Raw genomic sequence first — 20,367 nt, 5'->3', positions numbered from 1 at the left:
CACACAATTTTTTTTTTTTTTTTTTTTTTTTGAGACGGAGTCTCACTCTGTTGCCCAGGCTGGAGTGCAGTGGCCGGATCTCAGCTCACTGCAAGCTCCACCTCCCGGGTTCACGCCATTCTCCTGCCTCAGCCTCCCAAGTAGTTGGGACTACAGGCACCCGCCACCTCTCCCGGCTAGTTTTTTGTATTTTTTTGTAGAGACGGGGTTTCACCGTGTTAGCCAGGATGGTCTCGATCTCCTGACCTCGTGATCCGCCCGTCTTGGCCTCCCAAAGTGCTGGGATTACAGGCTTGAGCCAATGCGCCCGGCCACACACACAATATTAAAACTAATAATTCTACTCAAAGTCACAGGATACCAAATCAATATGTACAAAGGTAATTTGTATTTCTATACACTTGCAAAAAATCATAAAGTGATATTATAAAAAATAATTCACAACAGTACCAAAAATTAAAATATTTGGGAATAAATTTAACAAAAAAAGTGAAAGATTTTTACACTGAAAACTACAAAACATTGTTGAGGAAAATTAAAGAAGATCTGAATAAATTGAGAGGTATTTCAAGTTCATGGATTGAAAAATCCAATACTGTTAGTTGGCAGTTCACCCCAAATTGATGTATAGATTCAGTGCAATCTCTACCAAAATCAAAGCAGAGGCTGGGCATGATGGTTCATGCCTATAATCCTAGTGTTTTGGGAGGCCAAGGCAGGAGGATGGCTTAAGCCCAGGAGTTTGAGACCAGCCTAGGCAAAATAGGGAGACCACATCTCTACAAAAATATTGTTAAAATAGCGAGGCATAGTGGTGCACACCTGTAGTCCCAGGTACTCAGGAGACTGAGGTGGGAGGATCATTTGAACCTGGGAGGTTGAGGCTGCAATGAGCTGCAATTGTGTCATTGCACTCCAGCCTGAGCAACAGAGCAAGACCCCGTCTAAGAAGGAAGGAAGGAAGGAAGAAGGGGGGGAGGGAGGGAGGGAGGGAGGAAGGAAGGAAGGAAGGAAGGAAGGAAGGAAGGAAGGAAGGAAGGAAGGAAGGAAGGAAGGAAGGAAGGAATTGACAAGATGATCCTCATATTTATATGGAAATGGAAACAAATCAGAATACCCAAAACAATGTTGAAAAAGAAGAACAGAATTTGAGGATTCACCTTTCTCAATTTAAATACATATTACCATGCCACAATAGTCAAGACAGTAGGGACTGGCATAAGAACAGAAATATAAACTAATGGAACACAATTGAGAGTTCAGCTATAAACCCTTAATTTATGGTCGATTGGTTTTCAAAAAAGGTTCCAAGGCAATTCAACAGGAAAAGGTTAGTTTTTCAACAAATGATGATAGTACAACTGGATATCCATATGCAAAAAGATTAATGAAGACCTTCACCTTACACCCATATACAAAATAACTCATAATGAATCAAAGACATAAATGAAAGAGGTAAAACTATAAAACTTTTAGAAATATAGGAAAACCTTCATGATATTGGGTTAGGCAAAGAATTATTAGATACACCACCAAAAAACACAATTGACAAAAGAAAAAAGATAACTTGGACTTTATCAAAAATAAAGAACTGACAGCCCCTCTGCCACTGCCATTGCAGCAGCTCTGTCCTTGCTGCCCTCAGACTGGGGAAGGAATAAAGAGCCTGAGGGATTTACTTGCACCTCCAACATGCCACAGCTGCCATACAGAATAGAGCCAAGTCTCTCATCTCTGTGAGCCTCCAACCCCCTGGTCTTCACCAAGCAGGGTCCCTGGCTTGGGCCTACAGAATAACTGCCCTACCTGCTGGCTGAACATTCCCATTGTCAGTGGTTCTGTGTTGCTCTGGGGTGGAGCTCCCAGAGGCAAATGAAATGCCCTCTGAGAATGCCACTGCAGTGGTACTGCCCTTGCTGCCCTTGGATTGGGGAAGGAACAAACACCCTGAGTGTTGTACTCATACCTCCATCATGCCACAGCCAACTGAAGGAGAAGAGGCTAGTCTGTCTTCCCTGTGAGCTCCCTTCTCCCCCTCCCCATTCATCACCAGGCAGGGCCCCCTGGCTCAGGCCCACAATGCAGCCACTCCACCCCAGGATGAATGCTCCAAATGATAGTATCTCTGCATTTCTCTGGAGTGGAGACCCAAAAGACAAGTGAAAGGCTCTCTGCAATTGCTACTGCCAAGTTCCCTGCCCCTGCTTCTCCCAAGCTGGGGAGGGAACACAAAGTCTGAGTTCCCCCAAAGGCTGCATGTGAAGCCCAAGAGTGTCAAGCCAAGCTCTGCAGCCAGCACTCAAGTGGGAGAGGAGCCCACACCCTCAGAGCACTAAGAGGGAGCATGGCCGCAAACACAAGGAAATAGAGGAGTCACGTGGCTGAGCAAGAGCCTAATGGCCATTACACTTAAGCACCATCTACTGGATCACAGCCCAAATTTTGACACTAAAAATACTTAGTTAATATATCCCTCTGTGAAACCAAGGACAAGAATTCAGCTACAAATAAAGACCCACACAAAGCACCAGCACTCTGATAATGTCCGGAAATGAGATCAACTAACTATACTCAAATTACACCACAGTTAAAGAAACATTAGCCCACACAGAGGAGAAAGAACCAGCACAAGAACGCTGACAACTCACAAAGCCAGAGTGTCTTTTTTCCTCCAAACAACACTAGTTCCCCAGCAAGGATTCTTAACCAGGCTGAAATGGCTAAAATGGCAGATATAGAATTCAGAATGTGGATAGCAATTAAGATCATTTGAGATCCATGAGAAAGTGGAAACTGAATCCAAGGAATTTAAGGATTACAAAAACACAATACAGGAGCTGAAAGATGAAATGGTCATTTTAAGAAAGAACCAAACTCATATGATAGAGCTGAAAAACATACTACTATCCAAGAAAATTTCCCAAACCTCACTAGAAAGGCCAACATTCAAATTAAGGAAATTCAGAGAACCACCGCAATAACTATACAAGAGGACCATCCCCAAGACACATAGTCATCAGATGCTCCATCAGGCTAACAGCAGACCTTTCAGCAGAAATCTTGCAAGTCAAGAGAGATTGGGGGCCTAGATTCAGTATTCTTAAAGAAAAGAAACTACAACCAAGAATTTCATATCCAGCCAAACTAAGCTTCATAAGTAAAGGAGAAATAAGATCTTTTTTTAGACAAGCAAATGCTAAGGGAAGTCATTACCATCAGACCTGCCTTACAAGAGGTCCTTAAGGAAGTGCTAAATATGGAAACAAAAGACCATTACTGGCCACCACAAAAACACACTTAAATACATAGACCACTGACACTATAAAGCAACCACACGATCAAGTGTACATAATAACTAGCTAACAACATGATGCCAGGATCAAATCTGCACATATCAATATTAATCTTAAGTGTAAATGGCTAAATGCCAAAATTAAAAGGTATCTAAGTGGCAAGTTGGATAAAGAAGCAAGACCCAGTAGTATGCTGTCTTCAAGAGTCCCATCTCACACACAATGACACCCACAGGCTCAAAGTAAATGGATGGAGAAAAACCTACAAAGCAAACAAAGAACAAAAAAAAGCAGGGATACTATTTTAATTTCAGACAAAATAGACATTAAACCAACAATGACGAAAAAAGGCAAAGAAGGACATTACAGATGGTAAAGAGTCAACAAGAAGACTTAACTATCCTAAATATATATGCAGCCAACACAGGAGCACCCAGATTCATAAAACCAGTTTTCAGAGACCTATGAAGAAACTTAGATAACTATAAAATAATAGTGGGAGATTTCAATACCCCACTGACAGTATTAGACAGATTCTCGAGGCAGAAAACTAACAAAGATATTTGGGACCTGAACTCAATATTTGATCAAGTGGAGCTAACAGACATCTACACAACAATCCACCCGAAAACAACAGACTATACATTCTTCTCATCTGCAAATAGCACATACTTTATCGACCACACAGTCAGGCATAAGACAATTATCAGCAAATTAAAATCAACAACAACAAAAATCATACCAGCCACATTCTCTGACCATAGCACAATAAAAATAGAAATCTATACCAAGATTGGTCAAAACTGTAAAATTACACGGAAATTAAACAACCTGGTCCTGAATGACTTTTGAGTAAACAATGAAATTAAGTCAGATATCAATAAATTCTTGGAAACTAATGACAACAAAGATACAACATATCAGAATCTCTGAGACACAGCTAAAACAGTGTCAAGAGGAAAGATTATAGCATTCAATGATTTTAAAAAATCAATGAAATCAATGATACTGGTTTCTTTTAAAAATAAATAAGATGGACTGCTAGCTAGACTAACAAAGAAAAAAGAGAAGACATAAGTAATCAAAACCGAAAATGATAAAGGGGACATCATCACCAATGCCACAGAAATACAAAAAAAAAAAAAACCCCATCAGAGACTATTATGAACACCTTTCTGCACACAAACTAGAAAACCTAGAATAAACTGATAAATTACTGGAACATACAACCTCCTAAGACTGAACCAGGAAGAAATTCAAACCCTGAGCAGATCACTAACAAGTTCCAAAATTGAATCAGTAATGAAAAGCCTACAAACCAGAAAAAAACGCATGTCCAGAAGGATTCATAGCTGAATTCTACCAGACATATAAAGAAGAGCTGGTACCATTCCTATTGAAACTATTCCAAAGAATTGAGGAGGGACTCCTTCCTAACTCCTTCTTTGAGGCCAGTAGCATGCTGACACTAAAACCTGGCAAAGACACAACAACAAAGGAAAACTTCAGGCCAATATCCGTGAAGAATGTAGCATGCCAAAGAGCTAATTCACCAAGATCAAGCAGGGTTTATCCCTGGGATGTAAGGTTGGTTCAATGTTTGCAAATCAGTAAATGTTATTAATCACATAAACGAAACTAAAAACAAAAACCACATGTTCATTTCAACAGATGCAGAAAAGGCTTTTGATAAATTTCAGTATCCATTCATATTAAAAACCCTCAACAAACTAGGCACTGAAGGAACATACCTCAAAATAATAAGAGCTATCTATGACAAACCCACAGCCAACATATACTGAATGAGCAAAACTGGAAGCATTCTCCCTGAGAACTGGAACAAGACAAGGATGCCCACTGTCAACATACTATGGGAAGTCTTGGCCAGAGCAATCAGGCAAAAGAAAGAAATAAAAGGCACTCAAATAGGAAGAAAGGAAGTCAAACTATCTCTGTTTGCAGACAATATGATTTTATGCATAGAAAACCCCATAGTCTCTGACAAAAATCTCCTAGATCATATCAACAACTTCAGCAAAGTTTCAGGCTACAAAATCAATGTACAAAAATCAGTAGCATTTCTATACATCAATAATGTCCAAGCTGAGAACCAAATAAAGAATGCAATCCCATTCACAATAGCCATAAAAAGAATAAAATACCTGAGAATACAGCTAACCTGGGAGATGAAAGATATCTGCAATGAGAATTACAAAACACTGCTGAAAGAAATCAGAGATGATACAAACAAATGAAAAATAATTCCATGCTAGTGGATAGGAAGAATCAATATTGTTAAAATAGCCATACTGCTCAAAGCATTTTATAGATTCAATGCTATTCTTATCAAACTACCAATGACATTCTTCACATAATTAAAATAATATTATTCTAAAATTCATATGGAACCAAAAAGGAGCCCAAATAGCCAAAGAAATCTTAAGCAAAAATACATACCTGGAAGCATCACACTACTTGACTTCAAACTATACAAGGCTACAGTAACCAAAAGAGCATGGTACTGGTACAAAAACAGACATATAGACCAATGGAACAAAACGGAGAGCCCAGAAATAAAGTTGTGTGCCTACAGCCATCTGATCTTTGACACTGACAAAAACAAGTAATGGGGTAAATACTCCCTATTCAACAAATGGTGCTAGGATTGCCGGTTGTTGTGTGTAGAGGATAGAAACCAGACCCCTTCTTTACACCACATACAAAAATCAACCCAAAATGGATTAGACTTAAATGTAACAACTAAAACCATAAAAACCCTTGAAGAAGACCTAGGCAATACCATTCTAGACATGGGCCCTGTCAAATATTTCATGACAAAGACATCAAAAGCAATGGCAACAATAACAAAAATTGATAAATAGCACCTAGTTAAACTGAAGAACTTCTGTACAGAAAAAGAAACTATCAATAGAGTAAATAGACAACACACAGAATGGGAGAAAATATTTGCAAACAAGGCATCTGACAAAGTGCTAATATCTAGAATCTATAAAGCACTTAAATTAACAAGCAAAAACCAAACAACCTCATTAAAAAGTGGGCAAAGGATACGAACAGACACTTTTCAAAAGAAGACATACATGTGGTCAACAAGCATATGTAAAAATGCTCAACATCACTAATCAATGAAAACCACAATGAAATACCATCTTACACCAGTCAGGATGACTATTATTAAAAAGTCAAAAATAACAGATGTTGAATGTTGCAAAGAAAAGGGAACACCTATACACTGCTGCTGGGAATGTCAGTTAGTTCAGCCACTGTGGGAAGCAGTATGACAATTCCTCAAAGAACTTAAGACAGAACTACCATTTGACCCAGCCATCCATTATTGGGTATATACCCAAATAAATATAAATCATTCTGCCATAAAGACACATGCATGCATATGTTCCTCACAGCACTACTGACAACAGCAACATGGAGTCAACCTAAATGCCCATCAATGGTATATGGGATAAAGAAAATTTGGTACATATACACCATGAAACACTATGCAGCCATAAAAAGAATGAGATCATGTCCTTGGCAGCAACATGGATGGAGTTGGAGGCCATTATTCTAAGCAAAGTAACACAGGAACAGAAAAGCAAACACTGCATGTTCTCATTTATAAATGGGAGCTAATATTGAGTACACATGGACACAAAGAAGGGGACAACAGACACTGGGGTCTACTTGAGGATGGAGGTTAGGAGGAGGATGAGGATCAAAAAACTATCTATTGGGTACTATGCTTATTGCCTGTGTGATGAAATAATATGTACGCCACACCCCTGTGACACACAATTTATCTATAGAACCAACTGGCCCTGTACTTCTGAAACTAAAATAAAAGTAAAATAAGTAAAAACCTTTGTTCTTCAACATACGATAGTAAGAAAATGAAAAGACAAACCATAGACTTGGAGAAAATATTTTCAAACTACATATCTGATAAAGGACTTGTATATAAGCAACTCTTACCTCTCAATAGTAAGGAAACAACCTAATCAGAAATGGGCAATATATGTGAGGAGACATTTCTCCAAAGAACATATACAAATATCTAACAATCAAATAAAAAGATGCTCAATTAGCCATTAGGGAAATGCAAATCTAAATCACAATGAGATACTACTCCACACCCACAAGAATAGCTACACATTGGGAAAAAAAAAAAAAAAAAACGGGGAAATAACAAATGTGGTGATGATGTGAAGAAATACATTGCTGGTGGTTCATATAAATCTAATAACTGTAAAATAGTACAGCCCCTTGGGAAAACAGTTTGGCAGAAAATTAAACATACAGTTATAATATGACCAAGTAATTCCACTCATAGGTGTTTAATCAAGAGAACTGAAAATGAATGTCCACCCAAAAACTTGTACACAAATGTTTATAGCAGCTTTATTCACAATAGCCAAAAGATAGAAACAATCCAAGTGTCCATCAACTGATGACTAGATAGACAAAATGTAGTATACTGATGCAATGGAATATCACTCAGCTATAAAAATGTATGAAGTATTTATATATGCCATAACATTAATAAACTTTGGAGACATTATTTAGATGAAATTTTCAGGATAGGCAAATCCATAGGCACAGAAAGTAGATTACTGGTCGTCTGATGCTGGGAGTGGTAATGAAGACTGACTGCAAATGGGCAAGGAAGATGTCACTGACGTGATGCAAATGTTCTAAAATTAGATTGTAGTGATGGTTGCACCACCCAATAAATTTATAAAATCACTTTAAATACATGAATTTTAGGGCACGTTAATTATCCTAAACATGTTTTTAAACACATTCAGCATCAAGAAAAAAAAGAGAACATTCATCTCTTTACTTTGCCTATTTATTAGGGATCACACAGAGGTCTTTAGGCTGTTGTTGTTGCTGTGGTGGTGGTGGTGGTGACAGTAAGGGTTGTGGTTTTCTCATGAGCGTCAAAGGTCAAGCAACCATTTGGTCTTTTAAAATAAAAATTTTAAAATCAATTAAAAAAGAATGTTGCTGGCTTGAAATCTGGAGTAGCCATAGGGGCAAAGAGAAGCAGATGGATTTTTTAAATATTCAAGATGTAGAAGTGACAAGATTTTGTAGTGGTTAGATATAGGGAGTGGGGAAAGGTGAGGAGGCCTCAGACTGAGTATGCTTAAAGTTGAATTCCTGTTGTCCTCCCGAACTGGCTGTCCTCCCGTGCTGCCAATCTCAGTGAATGGATCAGCATCCTGGCACAGAGTTGACATTCATTGATTGCCTTTGGAGTGAACGAACAGAGTATGATGAATAGAGTAAAAATATGGCTAAACGAGGCAGACATCAGATCCTGCCAAATAGCCAGTGCAAAACTCACCCTTAAGGTTGGCTCAGTAGATGTCCAGCACAATTTTCTTCTCACTTTTCAAACCATTTGGGGAATCATGAGGTCTTTCCCTCATCCAGAAGAACACTCACCTACATATCAGTCACTCCTTCCCTAGAACCTACAGGTATGGAGCAGGCTGAGTTCTTTCAAGAGTTTCTTATCCTGTAAATCTTCACACAGGGCAATGGCAGGTGCATGTACAGCCCATATGAGCATGGGGGATGCTTAGTGTTCTAGAAAGGGGACCACAGTGGTGCCCAACTGATGGATCTGCGTTCTGTTTTGCGCCAAGCAGGAAGAGACTCTTCCCACCAAAGAGGTTTACTAATCTAGGGGTCCCCCTCCCACCTCCTGGAGGCAGAAAACACAGCTGTCAGAAACATTGTAAACACCGAGTGATCTGCTTGGCTGGTTTTACTATTGTTCCCAGGGTTGACAAGCAGAAATACAGAACAAATGGTGGTTCCTGAAACAGACGCCAAAACAAGGAAGTGATCTGTTCCAGTCCAAGCTTCCAAGAAATAAAGAACTAGGTGGGGCACACTAAACAAGTCCCCATACTCAGCCACCGCAGTAAACATTCCGTTCATCACACTGTTTATGAGATAAAGTATAAGATTTTTAAGCCTTATGATAAATAACCATACTTAACATCTTGGGGTGGTTGTGAAAATTACAGTATTTTGCATACTATATGGTCACCATTATCATTATCACCAGTTCCTCAATGAGGAGAAACCAGAAGTTGACACCAAAATGTTGATCCATAATGTTTATAGGCCTTTATCTTTATAGTTAACTTAATGTAAAATAAAGTGTATGTAATTTTTACTACAGTGTGTCCTGAAAGGGCAAACCAAGCTACAAGCAACACTAAAACACTACTGTATGGGAGTGGATTATGAAAGTGTTTCTTAAATATGAGAGCTCAAGTTTTTCTTTCAGCGACTGAGTTAAAGCACCCAACTCGTTTATCATGAGACTTTTGCTAGGCAGTGTACTATGTCCACTCAACAGACATCATTTTAGGCAATCATCTGGTTAAAATGTTTAATAGTATGGCATTCAGAAACACATTCTTTAGAGTTGACATTCAATTAATGGTTTGAATGTCGTTTCCAGGGTAGTCAGGAGTATTTAAAGGCTTTTCCATTGTTTTCGGGAGAGAAAGAAAACTTCCTAGCCTAACTTACCCAGTGCCTTGCTCCAGAGGGGCAGACAAAGGGTAAAATCTGGGCAGAGAACATTAGTTGATATGGGAACGAAAGAAAGTGCTGCAAGATCTTGTAGACAGCTGAGTTCCACCTTCCACTCTACTGCCGAACAAAGTGAGGCAGGGAGAGGGTAGGGACTCGCTGAAAGCTAAACACCAAGTCAGTGACAGATCCAGGGCTGTAAAGTTCGACCGAGATTGAAACAATGTACACTGGGCGTCAGTCCCAACGCCAGCTTGCTCCAGCTCTTCCAGCTCTTCCTGAGCGCTAGGCCCATCTGGCCTCACGCTGATCTCCGGGCAGACTCTGTAGCGCAACTGGCACAGATCGTGACGACAGCCCTGCGGCAAGGCAGGAGTGGCCTTCTCCTCCGCCAGGGTTAAGGTGAGTACCACCGCCCTTGGGCCCAGCAATCCGGGTGAGAGCCTCCGCCGCCCACTGCGACAGGCCTGAAAGCGAGCGCCTGGGCAAACCCACCCGTAGCACCCATCGGGACACCCCTTCCCTGACCCACGGGACGGAACCCACCTGTGCTGGAGGTCGTGACTCCTAAGTTCGCAGAGTGGGCAGAATTCCAAGCAAGGAGAGCCTCGGGAGGCAGCCTTTCACCCGCCTTTTGCCTTTTCACCCCCAAAACCGTCGGCCCGACGCTCCCCTCCCCCAGCCCGCTCGGGCCCAGCGGAGAGCCTCTAGGCCCCGCCCCACTCCTTCCGGCTGTGCGGGGTGGGTGCCTCTGGCGCCCCGGACTTCGCCCGGTGCTAGGGCGTCACTCTCCCATTCTGAAGGATTGGGCCGGGGCAGTCAATCGCCTTTATTAAACAGATTTGAAGCCATAGGTGCAGGGACGAGAAAAAACAGGCCCATAAAGCTATAAAACCTGGATCCCCTGCCTGCCATTTCAGTGCTCCTCCGGAGTCCCCCCACTACGCTTCTATTTATGGTGGTTTATCAAGGTTTACTAGAACTAAAATTTTACTACCTTTCCACCACTTTCTTGACTTTATGGACGTCATATACCGCTCATTACTCCCATCGATTCAGCTGAGCATCTTGAACCCAGGGTCCAGATACAGTGCTATGTACAGTGAGCACTAGAAGGGAATACCCATTAGGAACGAACACCTTATGCAGGTAAAAATTTAAGAACAATACATATTACAAAGAAGGACCAAAAAGTATGCTGAAATAGTATGTGCAATGGAAATCCAAGGCAGATTAAAAAATGAGAATAAGAACAAAAAAATGCATATATACTAAAAATGGGAAATTGTGCAGGATTATATTTATTCGAGATTAAAAGTGTTAATCTAATGTCAAAAAAGCAATAAAGGAATTGGTTTGTAGAAGTCAGGATCAACAAAAGAGGAAAAAGCCTCTACCCCTTTGCCCTGGAATTCCTTCTGCCATGAATGCTCTTACCCCGCACTTGTTTATTTGGAAAACGGCTACTCGTTATTTTTGACTCAATTTAGATAGTACCTCCTCTGTGAAGCCTTCCCTATCTTTCCCAAATAAGTTTGTATTCCTCTTTTCCCTGGGTCCAGTATACTCAATGGATCTCCTATAGGCCTCATGAGTACCACTTATTCTAGATTATGATTTCTCTTTCTGCATGTCATTGTCCTCTAATGAATAAGTAGCTTCTTGAGAGTAGAAAACTTGTATTTTTCATATTTGTTCTCCAAGCACAGAGTCTAAAATGTCTATATATTTAATAAATATTTGTTGAAAAATTTCTGGAACCAGGGTGTAAGCAAAAGGACATATTCAGAGTATGAATGTAACATAAAGAGGAAAAACTAAATACAATGAGAATCTATATTTAGTCTGACTGGTATTCATTCATGCAATAAACATTAATGAGTGCCTACTGTATGCCAGGCACTGCACTAAGCTCTGGGTGTAAAATGATAAACAAAGTCCAGATATAGTCCATGCCCTTATGCCCTTATGTTTAAAGAACAAATTGGAGTTGGCCAGGCAAATGGGAAAACGAAAAAAGTTTTAGGCAGAAAGAACAGCATGATCCAATGTCCTGTAATAGGAAGATCATAATTGTAGCAATTAGAGTGAATGAGCTCACTAAAGGTAAGCTGAAATCAACACAAAGTACTCAGAAAAGGCAAGAGTTTGATAGACAACACCTGTTTGTTTGAGTCAGTAAAAGAAGCAAGTTTCCTTAATAATAGTAACCAACATTTATAAAATGTGCACTATATGTTAAACACTGGGCTAAGTGTTTTATATCAAACACTTAAGGTAGATGATATTATTTCTACTTTAAGGATAAGGCAACTGAAGCACAGATAGGTTAAGCAATTTTCACCAGGATCACATGGCAGTTAAATTTTAGAGCTGAGATTCAAACCTAGGTAATCTGGTTCCAGACTCTAGGGAGCCTGGATATTTTACTTTTAATAAAATATAAATTTTGCTTGTAATAAAATAAAAGTCAGATATTTTACTGTTTCCTCTGTGTGTGTGTGTGTGTGTGTGTGTGTGTGTGTGTGTGTAGCAGGTCACATGGTGTATGGCACAGAGTGGAACTTCTTAATATTTTTGGAATGAATGAATAGCTGAATAAAAGCAATAGGTACAAATGTGCTAGAAAACAAAATAGAAAAAAACAATAGTATCTGGGTCTTTTTATGTTCCCGCCACACCAGCTATTCCTAGAACACACCAAACTTGTTCTTGTTCTGCTTCCAAAATATAATCTGCTCGTGCATTTGTCCCTCACTGTACTGCTAACATTCAGGACCAGAGTTTGGCTTTTTTTTTTTTCTGTGAAGGGTCAGCTGGTAAATATTTTAGGCTTTTTGAGTCACATACAGTCTCTGTCTCCAAGTATTAAATTCTGCTTTCATAGAGTGAAAGAAGTCACAGACAATACCTAAATGAATGAATGTAGGTATGTTCCAATAAAAGTTTATTTACAAAAACAGGCAAGAGGCAGGATTTGCCCTGTGGACAATGATTTTTAGACCCTTGCTCTAGGCCAAATTATCACCATCTCTTGCATAGACTACTGTATTAAATGATGTCTGAGAGCCATCATCTTTGACTAACATCTACACCTTGGTTTTATCAGCATCTCAATGAAGCTTTAATGATCTCTAATCATATTCATAACCTTGAGTTCTTGAAATGTGGTTAAAACTATGTGTTAATTGTGATTTTGAACTTTGATTTATTGAAGATGGTCTTTAAAAGAACTAACTACTAGTGATCTTTGAAAGAGTTAAAAAATAAGGAAGATTTATAATGAAAGTAGTGACTTTTAGCCAGAAAATAAATATTCTGGACACAGTGCAATGTTGAATTTGGCTGAAGCTTTGGTCTATGACAAGAATTCTGCTATGTACCCTATACAGAAACAAATAAATGCTAAAACTTTTCAGAAATCATCTAGACCATACAAAATTTTCCTCACTTCCTCATGGACAAAAATTTGGTAAAGCTGAAGGGTATATTAATTTGTCTCTGGGGTTATGAACATTTCTGACTCTGGGGATATGAACATTTCTGACTCTCAACAGTAATGTGATTCAGCATAAACTTAGTAACCTATATAATTAATTTTGCAGTGAAGAAGTATTAGTTACAACTCACTAGTTAAAAGTTATCAAAACCTACCTGAAACTAACAAGCCAAAGAGAGAAATTTATGGGAAGATAATAAGGTGTTTCACAGAACTCAAGAAGGATTGGAACAATCAAAACTTTTAAAAAGGCAAGGTATAGTTAGGTCTCAAGAATTGTCAAAAACAAGGATTCCAATGACATTGACTCTATCATTCTTTTACCCCTATTCTTCCCTGCACATTTATCTGCTTTCTCTCTCTCTCTCTCTCTCTCTCTCTCTCTCTCTCTCTCTCTCTCTCTCGCCCTCGCTCCCTCCCTTGCTTTCCTCCCCACTCCTCTCAAGCTCTTTTTGTTTCCCAAGTCCATGTAACAGTAGATATGGTTACGGACACCTTCCTAGATTTTCATATTACAGATTCAACCACTGAAGAGAGACACTAAGCCAGATCAGGTCCTCTGAAAAGCAGATGCCGAGATGGAGTTACAAATCTAGAGATCTATCGTGGGTAATGGCTGGCAAGATAAAGAGGAGATTACAGTACAGCTCTATGGAAGTCTCAACCACCCCAACAGAGACTGCTAATTAGAGGAATCCTGCGTTAGACAGAAACAGCCCTAGTGCACTTCTTGTGCTCAGAGATTGGCTGGAGATGCCTGGGAAGGGAATGACCTTGGATCAAATGATGCAAAAATATCCCAAAAGTGCTCCAGCTGGAGACTGTTAGCTGACTCCACTCCTCATAGTAGGTTTTCCCTTGAAAGATCTGAGAGGCACTTCCTGGTTGCCATAGACCTTTATGGTCCTATCTCCATAAATCTGTGAGGGATTTATTGGCCAAGTTTGAGTCTGGTGGCCACCCAAAACCAATCAACTGTAGCTAGGTGAGCGATGTCACATATACCAAAGGATAATTTTTTCAGTTTTCCTGGGGCCGAGGAATTCCCTGTAATGTGCTAAAACCACAACAGTCCAGGGCAAACTAGGATGGTTAGTTATTTTAGTAGTACCCATGTTGATAGGGGTGGGAAAGTTAAAACCGTCGGATAATATCCTACTATATAAACAATTGTACTTTACTGCATTTATGGAGGAAATTCTATGTATAGTGGTTTTATTGGATTAGGAGAATTTATAAAGGTCTCAGAAGAATCCCCTTGAAGATGACAAAAGTTTCATACTTTATTTCTTGCATGCTGATTCTCTTGTGCATTTATACATTCTTCCTCCATCTAGAATGCGCCTCTGACTGCAGCCTCCCTCCCCTCACCCTTGTCCTCACTGTTAGAAATGCTTCTTGCCCATTTCTCTGGTTTCCACATGGAATTATTTCTCTAAATTAAGATTAAATCACATAATAAATGCCAAGCACCTATCATAGGACATGGCATAAAATAGGGGCTTGTATCAGCCAAGGTTCTTAGTTGCATGCAACAAAAGCTGAATCTGACTGATTTAAGCAGGAAAAAAAGTTATGTTGGGAATGACACTAGACCAGCACTCCTGCCGTTAGAAAAATCATAAAACTGCATAAAATATGCAAGGAAACTGTTTAAAGATATTGAGCAATAGTCAGCACATGATTATGATCCCCAGGAAAAGAGAAACTCACAAATTAAGCCCCAAGACTGCCTCAGCTCTTTGCCTGGTGACTATTTTCTGATCCCAGCATCAAGAGCTAGATTCCAAGCTGAGCTTGCAGTCTCATTGAATGAAGGAGGTAAAGATCAGAGTTCAGGGTAGTGGAAGCAGCTGAAATCTATGGAGCAAGGCATTAGAGAAGATAATCTGTGCAGATGTTGGGATGAGTAAACATACATCTTAGGGTTTCCAGCAAAACTTTAAAAAGAGGGGGAGTTATAGAACTTCTTGGTTTCAAGACTTACTATGAAACTACACTTATCAAAACAGTGTGGTACTAGAGTAAGAAATAACAAATAAGTCAATAAAATAGCTCAGAATCCAGTAATAAACCTACATATATTATGGTCATATATTTCTTTGGTTTTAACCTTCTATTTTGAAATAATTATCAATTCACAGGAAGTTTCCAAAAAAATACAGGGAGACCTCGTGTACCCTTTACACAATTTCCTCCAATGGTAAAATCTTGCCTAACTCTGATACAATATCAATCCAGGAAACCGACATTGGTAAAATCCACAGAGCATATTTGAATTTTACCAGTTACACATGCATATGTGTGTGTGTAGTTCTACAAAATATTATCATATGTGTAACTTTGTATAATGACCACCACAATTAAAATATACAACATTTCCATTGCCACAAGCTTTCTCAATGTTGCCCTTTTATAGCCACACTCACTTCCCTTTCCCCTTCTCAATACCTGGCAACCATTAATATGTTCTCCATCTCTATAACTTTGTCATTTCAAGAATGCTATGTTAATGGAATTAGGCAATATGTGACCTTTTGGGATTGGCTTTTTTTCTACTCAGCTTAACTCCCTTTAGATCCAGCTAAGTTGTGTGTGTCTATAGTTGATTCTTTTTTATTGTTGAGTGGTATTTCATGGTATGTATGTGTCAGAGTTTGTTCAACCAATAACCCACTGAAGAACATTTGAGCTGTTTTCAGTATTTCTCTATTGTCAGTGAAGCTTCTATGAGCATTCCTGTACACATGTGTTTTGTGGGAATACCAGTTTTAATTTTTCTGACCTAAATGCCCAGAAATACAATTCCTGGGTTATATGCTAGTTGCATATTTAATACTTTAAGAAACTACAAAACCATCTTCCAGAGTGGCTGTAGCATTTTATATTCCCACTGTCAATGTATGAGAGATCCAGCTTCCATGCAACCTTTCTAGCATTTTGTATTGTATTTTTTATCTTAGCTATTTTTTATGTCAGGTATTCTGACGGGTCTGTGGTGATACCTAATTGTGATTTTAATTTGCCTTTCTCTGATGATGAATGATATTGAACATATTTTCGTGTGCTTATTTTCTATCTGTATATAATCTTTGGTGAAAGGTTTCCTCATGTCTTTTGCCCATTTTCTACTTGGGTTGTTCAGCATTTTTTATGGTTGAGTTTTGAGAACTTTATATATTTAACATACTAATTCTTTGTTAGATATGTGGTTTACAAGTATTTTCTCCCACTCTGTTGCTTGTCTTTTCATCCTCTTAAGACAATATTCTGCAGAGTAAAAGTTTTGAATTTTGATGAATCCAATCTACCAAGTTTTTTTATGGATTGTGCTTTAGATGTCAAGTCTTGGAGCCCTTTACGGTAACCTATATTCCAAAGATTTTTATCATGTTTTTAAAAAAGTTTTGTAGTTTTGTGGTTTACATTTAAGTCTATTATCCATTTTCAGTGACTTTTTTTGGTAAAGTATGAAATTTAGGTTGAAGTTACAGAAATACACTATATATCTATTTACCTATCTATATCTATATAATCTATATTTACATCTATCATCTATTTATCTATCTATCATCTATTTATCTATCTATCATCTATCTATCATCTATACATCTATTTGTGGCTATAGCAGCACTACAAAAGTAGTGCTTTTACTTACGTATGCATTGTAAAAAGATTCAATCAAGCTAATTAAAATGGAAAATTCTAAACCTGTACTAGAGAGAATAATATGATCCCCCATATACCTATCATTCAGCTTCAACTATTCAATTCATGGCAAATTTTGTTTCATCTAGATTATTTTGAAGCAAGCCCCTCATCTGTAAATGTTTAGTTAGTATGTACCTATAAAAGATAAAAACTGTTTTATTCAGCATAACCACATGCAATTATTACAACAATTTTCCCCTGATATCAAATATCTAGTCAGTATCCCAATTGGTCATTATGTTTTTTAACTTTGTTTGAATAGATATTTCCTCGCCTTCCTTACTTTTTTTTCTTGTTATTTATTTGTTGAAGGTTTTTTTTGTTTCCCACAGTCAGTTTTGCCTGTGAGAATGTTTTTAAACAACTTTGTTGAGATATAATTCACTTACAGTAAATCCAGTATATCCACAGAGTTGTGTATCTACCATCACAATCAAGTTTAGAACATTTTCATTATCCCAAAAACAAACACTGCATCCCTTAGCCATGACACCCCAACATCACCCCCTACCACTGGCAACCACTAATTCATTTTCTATTATTCCAGACATTTTATGTAAATCAAATAATACAATGTGGTCCTTTGTAACTGTATTATTTCACTGAGCATAATGTTTTCAAGGTCAATTCATGTTTCACTTCATTTCTTTTCATGGCTGAAGAGTATTTAATCATATGGATAAACCACATTTTGTTTATCTTTTTATTGGTTGATATACATTTGTGTTGTTTCTACTTTTGGCTTTTGTGAGTAATTCTACTATGAACATTCATATACAAGATATTTTGTGTAAATACATTCTCATTTTTCTGGAATGGAATTGCTGGATTATGTGGTAATTCTATGTTTAACCAATTGAGGAACTGCCAGACTATTTTCCACAATGGCTACACAATTTTACATTCTTACTGGCAATGTATGAGGTCTCCAACTCTCATTTTAGTTGATTTCCTTTTTATTATTTACTATCCTAGAGGAGGTGAAGTGGTATCACATTATGGTTTGGATTTTTATTTCTCTAGGGACTAATGATGTTGAGCATCTTTTTATTTGCTTATTGTCCATTTGTATATGTTATTTGGAGGAATACCTATGCAAATCCTTAGCCCATTTTAAAATTGGCTTATTTTTCATTTTATTGTTGAGTTGTAAGAACACTTTACATACTCTAGATACAAGATTTTGTCAAATATATGATTTGCAGAATATTTTACCATCTGTGAGTAGTGTTTTCACTGTCCTGATGGTGTCTTTTGAAGCATAGTAGTTTTTAATTTTGATGTTGTTGAGTTTATCTATTTTCGCCTTTTGTTTCTTGTGCTTTTGATGTTATATCTAAGAAACTACTGCCCAAACTATAGTCATAAGGAGTTACATCTATGTTTCTTCTATGTGTTTTATATTTTAGCTCTTACATTTATATCTTTGATATATTTTTAGTTAATTTTTGTATATGATGAGATGTCAATTCATTCTTTCATATTGTCGGTGTGTTTTCAGTGTCCTGTTTTTTAGCCAAAAATTACCACATAAGTAAGTGTCCCCTCAGTTCAATTATCTCAACTCAATATGACCTGAGAAAGCATTAGAATTTGATAGGGAGCAAAGGTTTCAAATCATTCTACCCTAAAGCTCCTTCATCTGAAGCCAGAGCTGGTATAGCTTTCTTTTGTTAAATTGACAGATAAAATTATATGTATTTATTGTGTATAGTATGATGTTTTGAAGGATATATACACTGTGGAATGGTAAAATCTACATAATTAACAAAAGTGCATTATCACACATAGTTACATTTGTAGTGAAAATGCAACATCCACTCTATTAGCAATTTTTCAAGATTACAACATATTGTTATTAACTGTAGTCACCATACTGTACAATAGAACTTATTCCTCCTATTTAACTGTAATTTTCTATTCTTTAAACAACATCTCTCCACCTGCCCCCTGTAACCAACCACCCTGCCCTCTAGGTAACCATCATTCTGTTCTACTTTTATGAGATTAACTTGTGGATTTCACATGCATGAGATCATGCAGGATTTGTCTTTCTGTGCCTGGCTTATTTCACCTAACATAATGTCCTCCAGGTTCGTCCATGCTGTGACAAATAACATGATTTCCTTTTTTATGGCTAAATAATATTCCAAAGTGGTACTGGAATAATATTTCAAGTGATGTATATACCACTTTTTAAATCCATGCACTCATTGATGGACACTTAGTTTTATTCCATATCTTGGCTATTGTGAATAGTGCTGCGATAAACATGGGTATGCAGATATCTCTTTGACACACTGATTACGTTTTCTTTGGATGTATACCCAATAGTAGGATTGGTGGATCATATGCTACTTCTTTTTAAAATTTTTAAATTTAATTTAATTTTAAGTTCTGAGATACATGTGCAGAACGTGAAGGTTTGTTACATAGGTAAACGTGTGCCATGGTGGTTTGCTGCACCTATCAACCCATCATCTAGGTACTAAGTCCCACATGCATTAGCTATTTATCCTGATGCTCTCCCTCCCCCCACCAACAGGCCCATTATGTGTTGTTCCCTTCCCTGTGTCCATGTGTTCTCATTGTTCAGCTCCCACTTACGAGTGAGAACATGCAGTGTTTGATTTTCTGTTCCTGTATTAGTTGGCTGAAGATGATGACTTCCAGCTTCATCCATGTCCCTGCAAAGGACATGATCTCATTCTTTTTTATGGCTGCATAGTATTCCATGGTGTATATGTACCACATTTTCTTTATCCAGTCTATCATTGATGGGCATTTGGGTTGATTCTATGTGTTTGCTATTGTGAATAGTGCTGCAATGAACATACACATGCATGTATCTTTATAATAGAATTATTTATATTCCTTTGGGTATATACCCAGTAATGGGAGTACTGGGTCAAATGGTATTTCTGGTTCTAGCTCCTTGGGGAATTGCCACACTGTCTTCCACAATAGTTGAACTAATTAACATTCCCACCAACAGTGTAAAAGTGTTCCTATTTCTCCAAGCAATTGCAACAAAAGCAAAAATTGACAAATGGGATCTAATTAAACTGAAGAGCTTCTGCACAGGAAAAGAAACCATCATCAGAGTGAACAGGCAACCTACAGAATGGGAGAAAACTTTTGCAATCTACCCATCTGACAAAGGTCTAATATCCAGAATTTACAAGGAACTTAAACAAATTTACAAGAAAAAAAATCAAAAAGTGGTCAAAGGAAATGAACAGATGCTTCTCAAAAGAAGATATTTATGTGGCCAACAAACATGAAAAA

At 38.0% G+C, this 20,367-nt stretch overlaps 1 protein-coding gene across 3 annotated transcripts in view; it reads right to left on the bottom strand.

Annotated features, from left to right (window-relative positions):
• The window catches only part of TMLHE (trimethyllysine hydroxylase, epsilon), a 108,891-nt gene extending 98,306 nt beyond the window's left edge, over positions 1 to 10,585 (bottom strand). For all 3 annotated transcript variants that reach the window (XM_030934097.1, XM_030934100.1, XM_030934099.1), the window contains exon 1: positions 10,416 to 10,585. The gene's annotated coding sequence lies outside the window, so the exon portion shown is untranslated. The remainder of the gene's footprint in view (positions 1 to 10,415) is intronic.
• Between the last annotated feature and the right edge of the window lie 9,782 nt (positions 10,586 to 20,367).

The sequence above is a fragment of the Rhinopithecus roxellana genome, chromosome 7 (genome assembly GCF_007565055.1).
Source record: "Rhinopithecus roxellana isolate Shanxi Qingling chromosome 7, ASM756505v1, whole genome shotgun sequence".
Classification (NCBI taxonomy): Eukaryota; Metazoa; Chordata; class Mammalia; order Primates; family Cercopithecidae; genus Rhinopithecus; species Rhinopithecus roxellana.
This window is presented reverse-complemented; position numbering and strand designations above follow the sequence as displayed.